At 36.4% G+C, this 19743-nt stretch overlaps 1 pseudogene; it reads right to left on the bottom strand.

Annotated features, from left to right (window-relative positions):
* Positions 1-9674: 9674 nt before the first annotated feature.
* On the bottom strand, positions 9675-10537 carry LOC126931716 (ribonuclease H1-like; annotated as a pseudogene).
* Between the last annotated feature and the right edge of the window lie 9206 nt (positions 10538-19743).

Genomic DNA, 19743 nt, shown 5'->3' with positions numbered 1-19743 from the left:
TCAACCCGAAATCTGTTTGTTGTTCTGTTCATTTCATTTTGCCAGCTAATAAAACAAATGTTTATTCAAATTCTATTGTAATTTTTTAGGAGATTGTAAGCTCTACCCTTTTGTTTTCTTATTTTATTGGTTGCTCTAAGGATTAGAATATGCCTCCTTAATTTTTAGTCCACTTAAGAGTTGATAAGTATGCCAATTCACAGGAAATGTAAAAATCTGGCAATTGTATCATTTGCTTTAACCCCCAATACTTGTGATATTTCAAATAAATTGATATATATATATACACACTCACACACACATATATATATTAAACCCTGCAATGATTATTAAAATCTTTGTTTTAAAAAGTCATTAGACCTCTAAAAAAACTAAGAATTAAAATGTAGTTTTTATATTTACTCATATATTTGCTATTTCTGGTTTTTATTCCACCCTCTACATATAGGTTTTCATGACATGTGAATGTTCATCACTGGAAACAATACATTTTAATATTTCTTGCACTGTGTGTCTGTTAATTTAAAAATTTGAATTTTCTTATCTGAAAACTTTCTTAAATTTTCCCTCATGGTTTAAGGATATTTGCACTGAACACGCAATTCCAATTCATTACCTCTATCCTCTGTACTTAAATAAAAGTATTCCATTATGTTCTGATCTACACTATTTCTTATTAATGTATGTTGTAGTTTGCATGGTTTTTCTCCTGCATGCAATATATATCTTTTCTTGCTAGATGTTTTCAAAATTTTCCCCTTACCTTTGGATTTTGCCAATTTGACTATGTTGTACCTAAGGGTATTTTTCTTTATATTTATACTTTGAGGTTCAAGATGCTTCCTATATTTATGAATTGGTATTTTTCTTAGTAAGTTTGGATGATTTTTGACCATTATTTCTTTAGGTATATATGAAATTTTCTTCTACTTCTTCTTCCTCTCAGAATCCATAACACACATGATATACTTCATAATAAATTTCTATATATTACTGATGCTTTATTTTCTTTATTTTTTCTGTTCTTCAGAATAGATAAGAACTATTAATAAATCTTTAAATATATCAACTCTTTCTTCTTCTGTATCCAATCTTATTTAAGGCTATCCAGTGGATTTTTCATTTTATTTTATTTAATTATTAATTATTATTTATTTATTTATTAGTTTTAAGTTCCAGGGTACATATGCAGGGTGTGCAGGTTTTGTTGCAAAGATAAACATGTGCTATTGTGGTTTGCTGCACTAGTCAACCCATTATTTAGGTATAAAGCCTAGCATGCATCAGCTCTTTTCCCTAATGCTCTTCCCACTCCTCCCTCCATCAACAGACCCTAGTAAATGTTGTTCCCCCGCCATGTCTATGTGTTCTTATTGTCCAGTTCCCACTTACAAGTGAGAACATGTGGTGTTTGGTTTTTTGTTCCTGAGTTAGTTTGCTGAGGATACTGGCTTCCAGTTTCATCCATGCCCCTGCAAATGACATGATCTTGTTCCTTTCTGTGACTGCATAGTATTCCACAGTGTATATGTACTACATTTTCTTTATCCAGTCTATTATTGATGGGCATTTGGGTTGATCCCTTGTCTTTGCTATTGTGATTAGTGTTGCAGTGAAAATACATGTGCATATATCTGTATAATAAAATGATTTCTATTCCTCTGGGTATATACCCAGTAATGAGATTGCAGGGCCAAATGGTATTTCCAGTTCTAAATCTTTGAGGAATTGCCACACTGTCTTCCACAATGGTTAAAGTAATTTACATTCCCACCGACAGTGTAAAGGCATTCCTATTTATCTGCAATCTCGCCAGCATCTGTTATTTCCTGACTTTTTAATAATCGCCATTCTTACTGGCATGAGAAGTTATCTCATTGTGGTTTTGATTTACATTTCTCTAATGATCTGTGATCTTGGACTATTTTTCATGTGTTGGTCGCATGTATGTCTTTTTTGAGAAGTGTCTGTTCTTTTTCTTTGTCCACTTTTTAATGGGGTTTTGTGTTTTCTTCTTATAAATTTGCTTAACTTCCTTGTAGATTCTGGATAGCAAACATTTGTCAGATGGATAGATTGTAAAAATGTTCTCCCATTTTGTCGGTTGTCTGTCTGCTCTAATGACAGTTTCATTTGCTGTGCAGTAGTGCCTTAGTTTAATTAGATCCCATTTGTCAATATTTGTTTTTGTTGCAATTGCTTTTGGTGATTTCATCTTTGTTTATGCCTATGTCCTAAATGGTATTGCCTAGATTTTCTTCTAGGGTTTTTTATAGTTTTGGGTTTTATATTTAAATACTTAATCCATCTTGAGTTAATTTTTGTATAAGGTGTAAGGAAGGCATCCAGTTTCAATTTTCTGCATATGGCTAGCCAGTTCTCCCAGCACCATTTAATAGATAGGGAATCCTTTCCCCATTCCTTGTTTTAGTATGGTTTGTCAAAGATCAGATGGTTGTAGATGTGTGTTTTTTTATTCTTAAGCCCTCTATTCTGTTCCATGGGTCTATGTGCCTGTTTTTGTACCAGTACCATGCTGTTTTAGTTATTGTGGCCTCATAGCATCATTTGATGTCAGGTAGCGTGAAGCCTTCAGTTTTGTTGTTTTTGCTTAAGATTAACGTGGCTATTCTAGCTATTTTTTGGTAGCATATGAATTTTAAAATAGTTTTTTTTCTAATTCTGTGAAGAATGTCAATAGTAGTTTAAAGGGAATAGTATTGAATCTATAAATTTCTTTGAGTAGTATGGTTTTTGTCACGATATTGATTTTTTCTATCCATGAGCATGGAACGTTTTTGCATCTGCTTGTGTCCTCTCTGATTTTCTTAAGAAGTGTTTTGTAGTTCTCCTTAAAGAGGTACTTCACTTCCCTTGTTAGCTGTATTCTTAGGTATTTTATTCTTTGTGGCAGTTGTGAATGAAAGTTCTTTTGTGATTTGGGTTTCTGCTTTTCTGTTGTTGGATAGGAATGCTTGTGATTTCTGCACATTGATTTTGTATCCTGAGGTTTTGCTAAAGTTTCTTTTCTGCTTAAGAAGTTTTTGGAAAGGATCTAGTTTCAGCTTTCTACTATGGCTAGCCAATTTTCCCAACACCATTTATTAAATAGGGAATCCTTTCCCCATTTCTTGTTTTTCTCAGGTTTGTCAAAGATCAGATGGCTATAGATGTGTGGTATTATTTCTGAGGACTCTGTTCTGTTCCATTGGTCTATATCTCTGTTTTGGTACCAGTACCATGCTGTTTTGGTTACTGTAGCCTTGTAGTATAGTTTGAAGTCAGGTAGCGTGATGCCTCCAGCTTTGTTCTTTTAACTTAGGATTGTCTTGGCAATGCGAGCTCTCTTTTGGTTCCATATGAACTTTAAAGCAGTTTTTTTCCAATTCTGTGAAGAAACTCATTGGTAGCTTAATGGGGATGGCATTGAATCTATAGATTACCTTGGGCAGTATGGCCATTTTCACAATATTGATTCTTCCTATGCATAAGCATGGTATGTTCTTCCATTTGTTTGTGTCCTCTTTGATTTCACTGAGCAGTGGTTTGTAGTTCTCCTTGAAGAAGTCCTTTACATCCCTTGTAAGTTGGATTCCTAGGTATTTTATTCTCTTTGAAGCAATTGTGAATGAAAGTTCATTCATGATTTGTCTCTCTGTTTGTCTGTTACTGATGTATAAGAATGCTTGTGATTTTTGCACATTAATTTTGTATCCTGAGACTTTGCTGAAGTTTCTTATCAGCTTAAGGAGATTTTTGGGCTGAGACAATGGGGTTTTCTAAATATACAATCATGTCATCTGCAAACAGGGACAATTTGACTTCTTCTTTTCCTAACTGAATACCCTTGATTTCTTTCTCTTGCCTGATTGCCCTAGCCAGAACTTCCAACACTATGTTGAATAGGAGTGGTGAGAGAGGGCACCCCTGTCTTGTGCCAGTTTTCAAAGGGAATTTTTCCAGTTTTTGCCCATTCAGTATGATATTGGCTGTGGGTTTGTCATAAATAGCTTTTATTATTTTGAGATACGTTCCATCAATACCGAATTTATTGAGTGTTTTTAGCATGAAGGGCTGTTGAATTTTGTCAAAGGCCTTTTCTACATCTATGGATTAGAGACTTAAACGTTAGACCTAATACCATAAAAACCCTAGAAGAAAACCTAGGTAATACCATTCAGGACATAGGCATGGGCAAGGACTTCATTTCTAAAACACCAAAAGCAACGGCAACAAATGCCAAAATTGACAAATGGGATCTAATTCAACTAAAGAGCTTCTGCACAGCAAAAGAAACTACCATCAGAGTGAACAGGCAACCTACAAAATGAGAGAAAATTTTTGCAATCTACTCATCTGACAAAGGGCTAATATCCAGAACCTACAAAGAACTCAAACAAATTTACAAGAAAAAAACAAACAACCCCATCAAAAAGTGGGCAAAGGATATGAACAAACAGTTCTCAAAAGAAGACATTCATAAAGCCAACAGACACATGAAAAAATGCTTGTCATCACTGGCCATCAGAGAAATGCAAATCAGAACCACAATGAGATACCATCTCACACCAGTTAGAATGGCAATCATTAAAAAGTCAGGAAACAACAGATGCTGGAGAGGATGTGGAGAAATAGGAACACTTTTACACTGTTGGTGGGATTGTAAACTAGTTCACCCATTATGGAAAACAGTATGGCGATTCCTCAAGGATCTAGAACTAGATGTACCATATGACCCAGCCATCCCATTACTGGGTATATACCCAAGGATTACAAATCATGCTGCTATAAAGACACATACACACATATGTTTATTACGGCACTATTCACAAGAGCAAAGACTTGGAATCAACCCAAATATCCATCAGTGACAGATTGGATTAAGAAAATGTGGCACATATACACCATGGAATACTATGCAGCCATAAAAAAGGATGAGTTTGTGTCCTTTGTAGGGACATAGATGCAGCTGGAAACCATCATTCTCAGCAAACTATCGCAAGAACAGAAAACCAAACACCACATGTTCTCACTCATAGGTGGGAACTGAACAATGAGATCACTTGGACTCGGGAAGGGGAACATCATACACCGGAGCCTATCATGGGGAGGGGGTAGGAGGGAGGGATTGCATTGGGAGTTATACCTGATGTAAATGACGAGTTGATGGGTGCTGACGAGTTGATGGGTGCAGCACGCCAACATGGCACAAGTATACATATGTAACAAACCTGCACGTTACGCACATGTACCCTAGAACTTAAAGTATAATAATAATAATAATAATAAAAAGAAACAGAAAAAAAAAAAAAGATAGTCAAAAAAAGAAAAAAAGAAGTTTTTGGGTTGAGACAATGGGGTATTCTAAATATAGGATCATGTCATCTGCAAACAAAGATAATTTGACTTCATCCTTTCCCATTTGAATACCCTTTATTTCTTTCTCTTGCCTGATTGCCCTGGCCAGAACTTCCAACACTATGTTGAATAAGAGTGGAGAGAGAGGGCATTCTTTTCTTGTACCAGTTTTCAAGAGGAATGAGTCCAGCTTTTGCCCATTCAGTATGATATTGGCTGCAGATTTGTCATAAATGGCTTTTATTATTTTGAGGTATGTTCCTTCAATACCTAGTTTATTGAGAGGTTCTTTTTTTTTAACATGAAGGGGTGTTAAATTTTATCAAAGACCTTTTCTGTGTCTATTGAGATAATCATGTGGTTTTTGTTTTTAGTTCTGTGTATATGATGAATTACATTTATTGGTTTGTGTATGTTGAACCAGCCTTGCATTTCAGGGATGAAGCCAACTTAATCATGGCTGTTAAGATTTTTGATGTGCTGCTGAATTTGGTTTACAAGTATTTTATTGAGGATTTTTGCATCAGCGTTCATCAGGGATATTGGCCTGAAGTTTTCTTTTTTCTTGTTGTCTCTGCCAGGTTTTGGTATTAGGATGATGCTGGCCTCATAAAATGACTTAGGGAGAAGTAACTCCTTTTCAATTATTTGGAATAGTTTCAGAAGAAATTGTACCAGTTCCTCTTTTTACCTCTGGCACAATTCAGCTGCACATCAATCTGGACCTGGGCTTTTTCTTTGGTTGGTAGGCTATTTATTACTGCCTCAATTTCAGAACTTATCTATTCAGGGATTCAACTTTTTCTTGGTTTAGTCTTGAGAAAGTTTATGTGTCTAGGAATGTATCTATTTCTTCTAGATTTTCCAGTTTATTTGCATAGAGGTATTTATAGTATTCTCTGATGCTTGTTTGTATTTCTGTGGGGTCAGTAGTGGTATCCTGCATTTCATTTCTGATCATGTTTATTTGAATCTTCTCTCTTCTTCTTTATTAGTCTCATTAGTGGTCCATCTTTTTTATTAATTTTTTCAAATAACCAACTCCTGGATCCATTGATTTTTTTTGAAAGTTTTTATTTGTGTCCCTATCTCCTTGAGTTCTGCTCTGATCTTGGTTATTTCTTGTCTTTTGCTAGTTTGGGGGTTGGTTTGCTTTTGTGTTGTTAGGCTTTAGTTGTGATGTTAGGTTGCTAATTTGAGATCTTTCAAGACAGACCAATATTCACATTCAGGAAATCCAGAGAACTCCAATAAGATACTCCAGGAAAAGATCTACCCCAAGACACGTAATCATCAGGTTCTCCAAGGTCAAAATGAAGGAAAAGCTGTTAAGAACAGTAACAGAGAAAGGCCAGGTCACCTACAAAGGGAAGCCCACCAAACTAACAGAGGACCTCTCAGAAAAAAACCCTGCAAGCCAGAAGAGATTGAGGGCGAATATTCAACATTCTTTAAATAAAAGCAAAAAAAAGAAATTCCAACCCACAATTTCACATCCAGCCAAACTAAGATTCATAAGCGAAACAGAAATAAAATCTTTTTCGGACAAGCAAATGCTGAGGAATTTTGTCACCACCCCACCTGCCTTGTGAGAGCTCCTAAAGGAAGCACTAAACATAGATAGGAAAAACCATTACCAGCCACTACAAAAACACACTGAAGCACACAGACCAATGACACTATGAAGCAACTACATTAACAAATCTGCCAAATTAACCAACCAGCATCATGATGACAGGATCAAATTCACACATAACAATATTAACCTTAAATGTAAATGGGCTCAACGCCCCAATTAAAAGACACTGAATGGCAAGCAGGATACAAAGACAAGACCTGTTGGTGTGCTGTGTTCGAGAGACACATCTCGTGTGCAAAGATGCACATAGACTCAAAATAGAGATGATGGAAAACTTACCATGCAAATGGAAAGCTGAAAAAAAGCAGGGGTTGCAATCCTGGTTTCTGACAAAATAGATATTAAGTCAACAAAAGTCAAAAAAGACAAAGAAGGGCATTACATAATGTTAAAGGGTTCAATTAAACAAGAAGAGCTAACTATCCTAAATATGTATGCACCCAATACAGCAGCACCCAGATTCATAAAACAAATTATTAGAGGGACCTATAAAGGGACTTGGACCCCCATACAATAATAGTGGAAGCCTTTAATACCCCGCTGTAAGTATTAGAAAAATCATCGAGACAGAAAATTAATAAAGATATTCAGGACTTGAACTCAGCTCTAGACTAAGTGGACCTGATAGATATCTACAGAACTCTCCACCAAAGACAACAGAGTATACATTTTTTTTCAGTGCCACATGGCACTTACTCTAAATTCGATCACATAATTGGAAGTAAAACACTCCTCAGCAAATGCAAAATAACTGAAATCATAACAGTCCATCAGACCACAGCATAATCAAATTAGAAGTCAAGATTAAAAAGCCCACTCAAAACCACTCAACTACATGAACTTTGAACAGCCTGCTCCTGAATGGCTCTGGGTAAATAATGAAATTAAGGCAAAAATCAGCAAGTTCTTTGAAACCAATGAGAACAAAGACAACATATCAGAATCTCTGGGATGCAGCTAAAGCAGTGTTAAGAGGAAAATTTATAGCATTAAAGGGATTTTTTTTATATTACATATTTTATTTATTACTTTTAGAATTTCAATTTGATTCTTTCTATAGGCTCTCTTTCTCTGTTAATATTCCCTCATCTGTTCATCTGCTCATTTATTATGGTCAGTTTTAAAGTCCTTGAACACTTTTGATTAAGATGATTTAAAATCTTTGCTAATTCCAGCAGTTGGATCATCTCTCAGAGTTTTTTCCGCTGACTGACCTCTTCCTTCAGTTACTTATATTTATCTGCTTCATTTCATGTGTAAATTTTTAGTATCGTCTGCCAGAAATTATGGATACTGATGACTGAGAATCTGGAGTTAGTGTCTTCTTCTAGAGAGAGTAGAGTTGGGTTTTTGTCTTGTCTTTTTAAAAATATTTCACAGATGGTTAATTTCTTCGTCAATTAATCTTTTTTTCTCTTTTTTAAATTATACTTTAAGTTCTAGGGTACATGGGCACAACGTGCAGATTTGTTACATATGTATACATGTGCCATGTTGGTGCACTGCACTCATTAACTCGTCATTTACATTAGGTATATCTCCTAATGCTATCCTTCCCACCTCTCATCTCCCCACAATAGGACCCGGTATGTGATGTTCCCCTTCCTGTGTCCAAGTGATCTCATTGTTCAATTCCCACCTATGAGTGAGAACATGCGGTATTTGGTTTTCTGTTCTTGTGATAGTTTGCTGAGAATGATGGTTTCCAGCTGCATCCATGTCCCTACAAAGGACACAAACTCGTCCTTTTTTATGGCTGCATAGTATTCCATGGTGTATATGTGTCACATTTTCTTAATCCAGTCTGTCACTGATGGACATTTGGGTTGATTCCAAGTCATTGCTATTGTGAATAGTGCTGCAATGCACATATGTGTGCATGTGTCTTTATAGCAGCATGACTTATAATTCTTTGGGTATATCCCCAGTAATGGGATGGTTGGGTCAAATGGTATTTCTAGTTCTAGTCCTTGAGGAATCGATCACCACACTGTTTTCCACAATGGTTGAACTAGTTTACAATCCCACCAACAGTGTAAAAGTGTTCCTATTTCTCCACATCCTCTCCAGCACCTGTTGTTTCCTGATTTTTTTTTGAAAGATTTATTTATGCATTTTAGTCTTTGCAAGTCGTAGCTGTTCCTAGAGAATGGCCTAGCAGCCAGGGTCGCCTGCAGGCTGGCTTTGCCCTATATTAAGTGCCCAGCAAGTTGGCACGTGGGGCTGAGACCCAGCCTACACCCTGCCCACTGAGCTGCATGCCCAGGCCCTGGGCAGCATGTTTCTCTAATGTACCCACGGACACAAGTCACCTATACAAGCAGGAGACTCAGTCCCGTCGACTGGATGGTAAATGGAAGCTTCTAGAACACTTCCAGACTTCTGAGTTGCATCTTTTAACCAATGGGTTTTTGATTTCTTATCAAAATATAAGCCACAGCATTTTAGGCCATTTGCCTTGCTTGCCTGCAATAAAACAAGCAAGAACAGTATCAAACCCAGTAAACATAATGAGGAAATCTCACATAATTCTCCAACCTCAAAAATTCAATTTATTATATACTTAACCATTTTTTATAAAAATGTGTCACAGAAGGCCACTGTGCCTGACTCCGTGTGAAAGATGCATCTGCCCATCACCGTGATGGTCTCACCTGCAGGCTGTTTTCCACACCAGTAAGTACAAGTAGCAAGACAGCCACTGGCTCAAGTTCTCCCAAGGACTACAGTCACATGGCTCAGTCTTCCGATTGTTTAGCTCCTTCTCTGGCTAATCTACCAGCTTCTTCATTGCCTATAAATCCCGAATGACCAGGAACGTGCATCCACTGAATGTCCATCCCCTGACTGAGCCTCTCCAGTGCCACGAAGTCCTCTTTGTTGATCACCTCTTTCCCTGCACTTGTCTTCCACCCATTTTCCTTCCAACTTTGAACACAGTTAGTTATACCATTTATAGTAAACATACTGTCTGTATACAGAACCAGTTTACTGATGTTTTGAGCCTTTGCTTGTTCAATGGTTTTGCAGGCTGCATGGATTTCTGCTCTTTGGTTTGTCTGTCTCCCAGGAAGTCTAATGCCTACATTTAAAGGATGGCCTGGCCCCCAGTAAACACAGATTCCTGCTCCTTGCCTTCTATGCCCATTACTGTAGCAGCAGCCATCAGTGTAGATGACAACAAAGTCTCCCATGTAGGAAACCTTGTCTCTGCTAACTGGAGGCGCCAGCTCCATGCTCTGCTTCATGTACTTTGCATAGGCTCTGTGCTTTCATCTCCATCTCCATCCAGTGACTCACAGAGTGGCTTGCTGGCTTTCATCTGCGATTCTTGTCCATGTTGATTTTCCTGCCCTTCTGAAACTTCCAGACTTGCAGATTTCCTGACAAAGGTCCAGGCCTCATCCTCTGTGGCAAACTTCTTAAATCTGGCAGCAGGAAACTGGTCCACCTGTGCTTTGCACTCATTCCAGGTCAGAAAGACCCCGGTCTTACAGCCCCTCCTCACGGCATAGAACATCCCGAACCCGGGAGAACTGCGAGGGCAGGACACGGCAACCAAGGCGACTCTGTGGGGCAGGAACACAAACCAGCTCATCGCTCACTCCTGGCACCAGGAAGCATTTAGACTCTGTTCCCTGATTTTTTAAATGATTGCCATTCTAACTGGTGTAAGATGGTATCTCATTGTGGTTTTGATTTGCATTTCTCTGATAGCCAGTGATGATGAGCATTTTTTCATGTGTCTGTTGGCTGTATGAATGTCTTCTTTTGAGAAGTGGCTGTTCATATCCTTTGCCCACTTTTTGATGGGGTTGTTTGTTTTTTTCTTGTAAATTTCATTGAGTTCTTTATAGGTTCTGGATATTAGCCCTTTGTCAGATGAGTAGATAGCAAAATTTTTCTCCCATTCTGTAGGTTGCCTGTTCACTCTGATGGTAGTTTGTTTTGCTGTGCAGAAGCTCTTTAGTTGAATTAGATCCCATTTGTCAATTTTGGCTTTTATTGCCATTGCTTTTGGTGTTTTAGAAATGAAGTCCTTGCCCATGCCTATGTCCTGAATGGTATTACCTAGGTTTTCTTCTAGGGATTTTATGGTATTAGGTCTAACATTTAAGGCTCTAATCCATCTTGAATTAATTTTCATATAAGGAGAAAGGAAAGGATCCACTTTCAGCTTTCTACTTATGGCTAGCCAATTTTCCCAGCACCATTTATTAAATAGGGAATCCTTTCCCCATTTCTTGTTTCTCTCAGGTTTGTCAAAGATCAGATGGCTGTAGATGTGTGGTATTATTTCTGAGGGCTCTGTTCTGTTCCATTGGTCTATATCTCTGTTTTGGTACCAGTACCATGCTGTTTTGGTTACTGTAGCCTTGTAGTATAGTTTGAAGTCAGGTAGCGTGATGCCTCCAGCTTTTCTTCTTTTGACTTAGGATTGTCTTGGAGATGCGGGCTCTTTTTTGGTTCCATATGAACTTTAAAGCAGTTTTTTTCCAATTCTGTGAAGAAACTCATTGGTAGCCTAATGGGGATGGTATTGAATCTATAAATTACCTTGGGCAGTATGGCCATTTTCACGATATTGATTCTTCCTATCCATGAGCATGGTATGTTCTTCCATTTGTTTGTGTCCTCTTTGATTTCACTGAGCAGTGGTTTGTAGTTCTCCTTGAAGAAGTCCTTTACATCCCTTGTAAGTTGGATTCCTAGGTATTTTATTCTCTTTGAAGCAATTGTGAATGAAAGTTCATTCATGATTTGTCTCTCTGTTTGTCTGTTACTGATGTATAAGAATGCTTGTGAATTTTGCACATTAATTTTGTATCCTGAGACTTTGCTGAAGTTTCTTATCAGCTTAAGGAGATTTTGGGCTGAGACAATGGGGTTTTCTAAATATACAAAATTGGTCAATTAATCTTATCCTTTTGAATTTTGTGCTTAAATTTTGTTAGAATTTTCTGAGAGTAACCATTACTGTAGTGGTCGAAAAGTCCTTCCCTAAGTGTCTTTCAATATCAACTGAAGTAACTGTATTTTTCAGCAAAGTATCTCTCATTTAGCTATTTAGAACATCCTATGTATTCCAGCACGGTGAGAACTTCAGATTTCAGCTCACAGATCCCTAGGACCTTTCCTTTACTTTTCCTTTTTTTTTTTCCCCTAGCACTGTCCTGAACTACCTGATATTCAACATCTAAAAAAATTTCTGTATGTAGCTCATATAAATATATTCACACACACACAAAGTGATATATGTATATGCATATATAAGCAATATATACATAATACATACATATATAATTTGTATAAATTATATGCATATATGTATATTAAAATATACATGTGTCTTGGCCAGAGTGGAATTATAGTAAACACTTTTCAATTACTAGTTTTTCTTTTATTATACAAGTATTACATGTTCATTACAGATAAATTAGAAAAGCAAAAAATGTATTTGATAAGGAAACTACCCATAATACTAGCTATCAGAGGCAATCTTTCTGTTATATATATAGTATATATCTATAAAATTTTCAAATTATATACACACAAATTATATGTGTATAATATATATGAATAATTTTTAAATACAGAATATTTTTCCAATATGTGTATTTACCTAGTTTCCTTTTAATATATCTTAAACTGTATCAACTAATCTAACACTATAATATTAAAACACTCATTCATAAAAGAGATTTTATGATCTACTTTAAATCATTTAAAACCCCAACATAGGCTCTGTGCTTTTCTTGATAGTTATAATTCTTCTTGATGAATCTAATCTTTTATCACCTTCTAGTTCCCATTGATGAACAAATTCTTAGGCAAATGCTGTGGTACTTGGTGAGTTTATAGATGTTCATGTATAAGAAGATATTACTTGCATTATTAAGATTGATTTCAAAAGAGAAAATATGACATAAATATGTGAATGAAGCCCCTTGGTGATTTTTATTGCATATTTGTGGTTTTAGAATAAATGTAAACATTGGGAGTTTAAAAATTGTAGCATTAAGTTACTAGAAGAAGCAAAAGAAGCACTGAATAAAAAAATTAAAGTAACAGAGGCAAAAAGTATCATAAGAAATGGGAGTGGTTTGTAGATACAGACAAAGTTCAAGACTCTTTCCAATATATATAGTGAAATGATAATCAGGATTCATCTTAATGTCCATGATGTGCATTACTGGTTAATGAATAAACTCTAGAAGCAACAGATTGCTCTGAAGGTAATTTAAATTATCCCAATAAAGATTAAAGTAAGGGTTTTACTGGTCATTGGCCCGGTGATAAATGGAGTGAGCTGAAGATTGATTGCTGAGCATTCATTGCCAAATTAGAGATGACCACTATTTTTCTCTTGCCCTCGCATAGTTTGTGTTTACATTAAACCAGCTTTTTCTGAAATTCCCTTTTTTATTTACAGGAATCTACATTTTCTTCTCTTCACCTATATTGCTCAGACTGTGAAGGGGTTTTCAGTAACTATGAATTCCAGGAAATTGTGTAGCTTAGGACAAAAATCATTGGAATTGAACATCAAAACAAATAATAACAAAGAATAATAGAAAAACATTTAAATATTGAATCTATTGGTTACTAGCAGTGTAATCTTAGGTCAGTTACTTAGCTTTTTTAAATATCAGTTTATTTATCTATAGGTTTAAGATAATAATACTTATTTCACATTATGGTTATGAGAATTAAATGAAGAAATATATTTGTAGCTAGAAACATTAGCATAATGTCTAACACATAATAGATGCTCAATAAATGATTACTCTAGGTTCATTCATGACTACCGATTATCTGGATCAGGTGTCAGCAATTTTTTTTGATGAAGGAGCAGATATAAAATATTTTAAGCTTTATGGGCTATACTGTCTCCGTCATAGGCACTAAACTCTGCTGTTACAGGACAAAAGGAACTCTATACAATATGTTAAGGAATGAGCATTGCTGTATTCCATTTATCTTTGTATGCAAAAATTGGCAGCAGACTGGATTTGGCCAGTAGGGGCAGTAGTTTGATGACCTCTGGTATAAGTTAAGAAATATTGTGGGGCTTTTTGTTTGTTTACATATTTAGCCATTGGACCTATGTTTTAGGCTTCAGGCTTTGGAAGAATACAGAAAAAGAATCATCCATCCTTTTTCTTCTTAGAGGTCATTTTGCATGTCTAATCAAGATAAAATTTCACTACATTCTTTTCTGTAAATTATCGTGTTTTTAAATACCAAATTCCTTGGTAAAGCTATGATTTTTATTTATTACATTTTTTTTTTTCTGAGATGGAGTTTCGCTCTTATTGCCCAGGCTGGAGTACAACGAATGGCATGATCTCAGCTCACTGCAACCTCTGCCTCCCAGGTTCAAGCGATTCTCCTGCCTCAGCCTCCCGAGTAGCTGGGATTACAGGCATGTGCCACCACACCTGGCTAATTTTGTAATTTTAGGTGAGACGGGGTTTCTCTATGTTTGTCAGGCTGGTCTCGAACTCTTGACCTCAGGTGATCTACCTGTCAGCAATTCTAAAGGTCAAGGTTTTTCAAAGTAATGTAAACCTATTTTTCTTGCCTTAGAAATAGTTATATTTGAGTTGGATTACTCTATATAGATGTATCAGTGTAAATTCATTGGCAAATGGAAATCCTTGGAGTTGAATGTTATTCTCTGTCCTGTCTTGTGTCTAGCCTTCAACCTAAGCTATGCTGGAGACCTGCTTCATAATAATTTTTAGCTTTTATTTGTTCTTTAGATAAGATAAACTTAGCCTAACTATATTATACATGGAGAAATGTAGAAGTTTAGAAATAATAAGAATTGTATTATATCTCCAGATTCATCACCAACTTAGTGTATTGTATTTAAAAATGAATATTCTAAAACCTACTATTTATGGGATTGCCATTAGCTTTATCCCTTTTCTCTAAGCTTTTTATTTTCCATCATGATTAACAGGTACAAAATAATTACAATAAGGAAAAGGATCTAGTATTTGATAGCACAACAGGGTAACTATAGTCAATAATAATTGTATATTTAGAGTATAACTGCATTGCTTGTAACTCAAAGGATAAATGCTTGAGGGCATGGATATCCCATTCTCCATGACGTGCTTATTTTGCATTTATACCTGTACTAAAACATCTCATGTACCCCGTAAGTATATACACCTACTATGTACCCACAAAAATGTTTAAAATAAAAAATAAATAAATAAAATATGCAAGTCAATCACTGTGATACACCATGTTAACAATAAAAGATTAAAAGAAAACTACATGGTCATTTCAACAGATGTAAAATAAAGCATTTGACAAAGTTCAATCTACATTCATAAGAAAAATCCTCAAAAACTGGTCTAGAAGAAACTATCCTCAATATAATAAAGGACATTTATAAAAAGCCCATTGTTCACATCATAATCAATGAGAAAAAAACTCTTTCCCTAAGATCCAGTGCATAAAAAATCTACTCTTGCCATTTGTTTTTAAAATAGAAATGACCAGAACAATCAGACAAGAAAAAAGACATGCAAGTAAAATAAGAAAAAGTAAAATAATTTCTGTTTGCAGATGATGTGATTCTACATTTAGAAAACCCTAAAGATGTCACCAGAAAGCATAGAGCTAATAAACAAATTCAGTAAACTTGCTGTATACAAAAACGGACATGCATAAATCAGTTGAGTTTTTTTTTGTTTTGCATTTTATTTCCTTTTTTTACTTTTTATTTACTTTTTAAAATTTAACTTTTATTTTAAGTTCAGGGATACATGGCAGGTTTCTTATATAGGTCAACTTGTGTCATGAGGGTTTGTCATACAGATTATTTCTTTGCCCAGGTACTAGCCTGGTACCTATTAGTTATTTTTCCTGATCCTCTCCATCCTCCCACCACTACCATCAAGGAGGCCCCAGTGTGTACTATTCCCCTCTCTGTGTCCATGTGTTCTCATCATTTAGTTCTCAGTTATAAGTGAGAACATATGGTATTTAGTTTTCTGTTCCCATGTTAGTTTGCTAAGAATAATGTCCTCCAGCTGCATCCTGCAAAGGATGTGATCTCATTCCTTTTTATGGCTACCTAGTTTTCCATGGTATAGATATGGTTTGGCTGTGGACTCACCCAAATCTCATCTTGAATTTTACTCCCATAATTCTCATGTGTTGTGAGAAGGACCCTGTGGGAGCTAATTGAATCATGGGGGTGGGTCTTTCCCATGCTGTTTTCATGAAAGTGAATAAGTCTCATGAGATCTGATGGTTTCATAAAGAGGAGTTCCCCTGCACAAGCTCTCTCTTTTCACCTGCTGTCATCTGTGTAAGATGTGACTTGCTCCTTCTTCCCGTCCACCATGATTTTGAGGTCTCCCAACCATGTGGAACTGTAAATCCATTAAACCTCTTTCTTTTGTAAATTGCTCAGTCTCGGATATGTCTTTATCAGCAGCATGGAAACAGACTAATGCAGTATATATGTACCACATTTTCTTTATCCAGTCTAGCAAATTCTGTGTCTTTGCTATTGTGAATAGTGCTGCAATCAATGTGTGTGTGTGTGTGTGTGTGTGTGTGTGTATGTGTGTGTGTGTCTTTATGATAGAATGATTTATATTCTTTGGGGCATACACCCAGTAATAGAATTGCTGGGTTGAATGGTATTTCTGTTTCTAGGTTTTTGAGGAATCACAACACTGTCTTCCACAATGGTTAAACTAATTTACATTCCCATCAATGGCATATAAGAGTTCCTTTCTCTCCACAACCTCACGAGTATCTGTTATTTTTTGACTCCTTAATAGCCTTTCTGACTGGAGTGAGATGTTATCTCATTGTGGTTTTGATTTGCGATCAGTGATGTTGAGCGTTTTTTCATATGATTGTTGAATGTATGTAAGCATTCTTTTGAGAAGTGTCTATTCATATCCTTTGCCCACTTTTTAATAGGTTGTTTTTTTCTTGTAAATTTAAGTTCCTCATTGATGCTGGATATTAGACCCTTGTCAGATGCATAGTTTGCCAAAATTCTTCTATTCTGTAGATTGTCTGTTCACTCTGTTGATAGTTTCCTTTACTGTGCAGAAACTCTTTAGTTTAATTAGATCTCATCTGTCAAGTTTTGCTTTTGTTTCAGTTGCTTTTGGCATCTTCATCATGAAACTTTTGCCCATTCCTAGGTCCACAATGCTTTGCTTAAGTTGTCTTCCAGGGTTTTTATAGTTTCAGATTTTACATTTAAGTCTTTAGTCCATCTTATGTTAATTTTTTTATATGGCATAAGGAAGGGGTCCAGTTTCAGTCTTTTGCATATGGCTAGCCAGTTATCGCAGCAGCATTTATTGAATAGGGAATCCTTTCCCCATTGCTTGTTTTTGTAAGGTTTGTCAAAGATTATCATGGGAAATGCAAATGAAAACCACGGGATGTCAGTCGACACCTGTTAGGATGGCTACTAACAAAAAGCAAATGATTCCACGTGTTGGTTACGGTGTGGAGAAAAGGGCCCCTTTGCATGCTGTTGGTGGGAAAGTAAGTTGGTACTGCCATTATAGAAAACAGTATCAAGTTTCCTCAAAGACTAAAAATAGAACTACAGATGACTAAGCACTCCCACTTCTGGGCGTATACATGAAGTCAATGAAATCACTACCTTAGAAAGATAGCTGTTCTTCCATGTTCATCACACCATTATTAATATAGCCAAGATATGCAAACAACCCAAATATCTGTGCATGTATGGATGAATGAATAAAAAGTTATGTATACATACACACACACACACACACACACACACACACACACAGGAATATTATTTAGCCTTTCAAAAGAAGGGGTCCTTCCATTTGCCACAACATGGATTAACCTGGAGAATCATTTGCTAAGTGAAACAAGACATGCATAGAAAAACAAATGCTACATGGTCTCATTGATATGCAGAATCAAAAAATGTTGCAACTGGGTCTCTCTCATTTGTGCTGAATAAGGAGAAACTCAGATTTAACTCCAATAAGAAAACTGTAGTCACAGGGCTGATGGACCCTCTTGATGCTGCTCAGGTGTGGGGACAATAAGAGAGATAGTAGCTAAATTAAGAGAAGTAGTGTCTCAGGTAACCTTAATTTCCACCACTGAGGCTCGCAAAGACACTGGTGTTTCTGGTGGATGAAGAACATGCCAGTTTACGTGGCTCGGGTTACACCATCTTGAAGGCATCCCTACAAAGCTGCACATTAGAGTTTGAGGCTTAGGAGGAGAAGTCTGTGGGTGGAGAGCCAGATAATACACTATGGATAAGTGTAGGGCAGGGACGTGCCTGTGCAGGAGGTTGTGCCCCTCATTTCACCTCACCCATGCAGTGCCCTGAGAACAACAAATGTCTCTCCCAACAGAGCCAGCATCTGGTCCCCAGTAGCAGAGAGGGCTAATAACAATTAAAGGTGTTTTGTTTGTTTGCTTTTTTGCTTTTGTTTTTTGGGCAGCAAAAACTTGGAGTCCCACAAATGTTCCACATTGAAATTCTGACATCATATTGATTATCTTCTACATCTCCTGTCCCCAGATGGTTGCTAAGAGTAGGGGCAGCTCAAGAGATCTGGAAAACAGAGGATGAAAGGTAACTTTCCCCCACCCACACTTCTAGGCCACAGGCCACTGAAGGCCCTTCACAAAACTCTGCCTGAGTTTGGATAACAGGGTTTTGACCTAGACTCTGAGCTGAATCATGAGTGGAATGGAACCTTTACCCTAAACCAAACTGCTTTATTCCACAGGAAACTAAAATATTTCTGGATAGAACTGTATTCATTCATTTTCAGGCTTATTCCAAATCCACCAGTCATGTTAAGTCTACCAACACCCTACCAATAACACTATCAGAGACAGGGGCTTAAATTAAAAACAAAAAACAAAAAACAAAAAACTATTGGTTAGCGAATATGTAGAAAATATTCCAGATAAGTACACTGCAATATTGTCTGCTCATTACACAAATAATTTCATTCTTAAGCAAATTCCTAGTCCTATGATATTCAAGTACAGATATTCCAAAGGCATTTGGACAAACATAATCCAAAGGAAACATACAAATGAGAGAGAGCTAGGTACACAGATCATGTCAGACTGGGCTGTCTGTGTGTGTGTGTGTAAAAATGCAGTGGGTGTGGCGTAACCGACTGCAGTCAGAGAGCAGAGAACAAAGGGTCAAAACAAGCATGAGCCGAGACAAATAAATACTGAGCCATTCAGGGGGTCATTGGGTCAGCCACATAACCTGAATTCCTGTCCAGCCAAACTCTCCTCAGTCTTCTCCCCATGCAACAGACACATAATCGTGCATCTAATTCCAAAGCAGGAACAGTCTTAAGAATTAATATGGAAAATTTTCACCTTCAGATTTGTGGTCATAAATTCATGCAAGATATGATCAGGATGTTTATAAAGTACATATTACTCTGGTTCATTATATAAATATTAAGTACATCTTTAAATTTCACCTTAGTGCTTAATTTTCCAGACTGTCAGGTATTTATACTAGGACTTGATTTTTAAGAAGTTGTTGTTTTCTAATTCTAAATGTAAATATATATATGTATACATATAAAAATTTACTTCTCTTTATTCACAAACAGAGGCATCACCATGATGTTCCTTTTCCAAACCTCTACAACCTTATACCTGAAAAAGGACTTATACTTTCAAATGATAGTTTCTTGAGGGTTCTGGAGCAGCAGAAT

This window comes from Macaca thibetana, chromosome 11 (assembly GCF_024542745.1).
Source record: "Macaca thibetana thibetana isolate TM-01 chromosome 11, ASM2454274v1, whole genome shotgun sequence".
Lineage (NCBI taxonomy): Eukaryota > Metazoa > Chordata > Mammalia > Primates > Cercopithecidae > Macaca > Macaca thibetana.
Note: the sequence above shows the minus strand (reverse complement) of the source record. Positions and strands in the feature narration are given on the sequence as shown.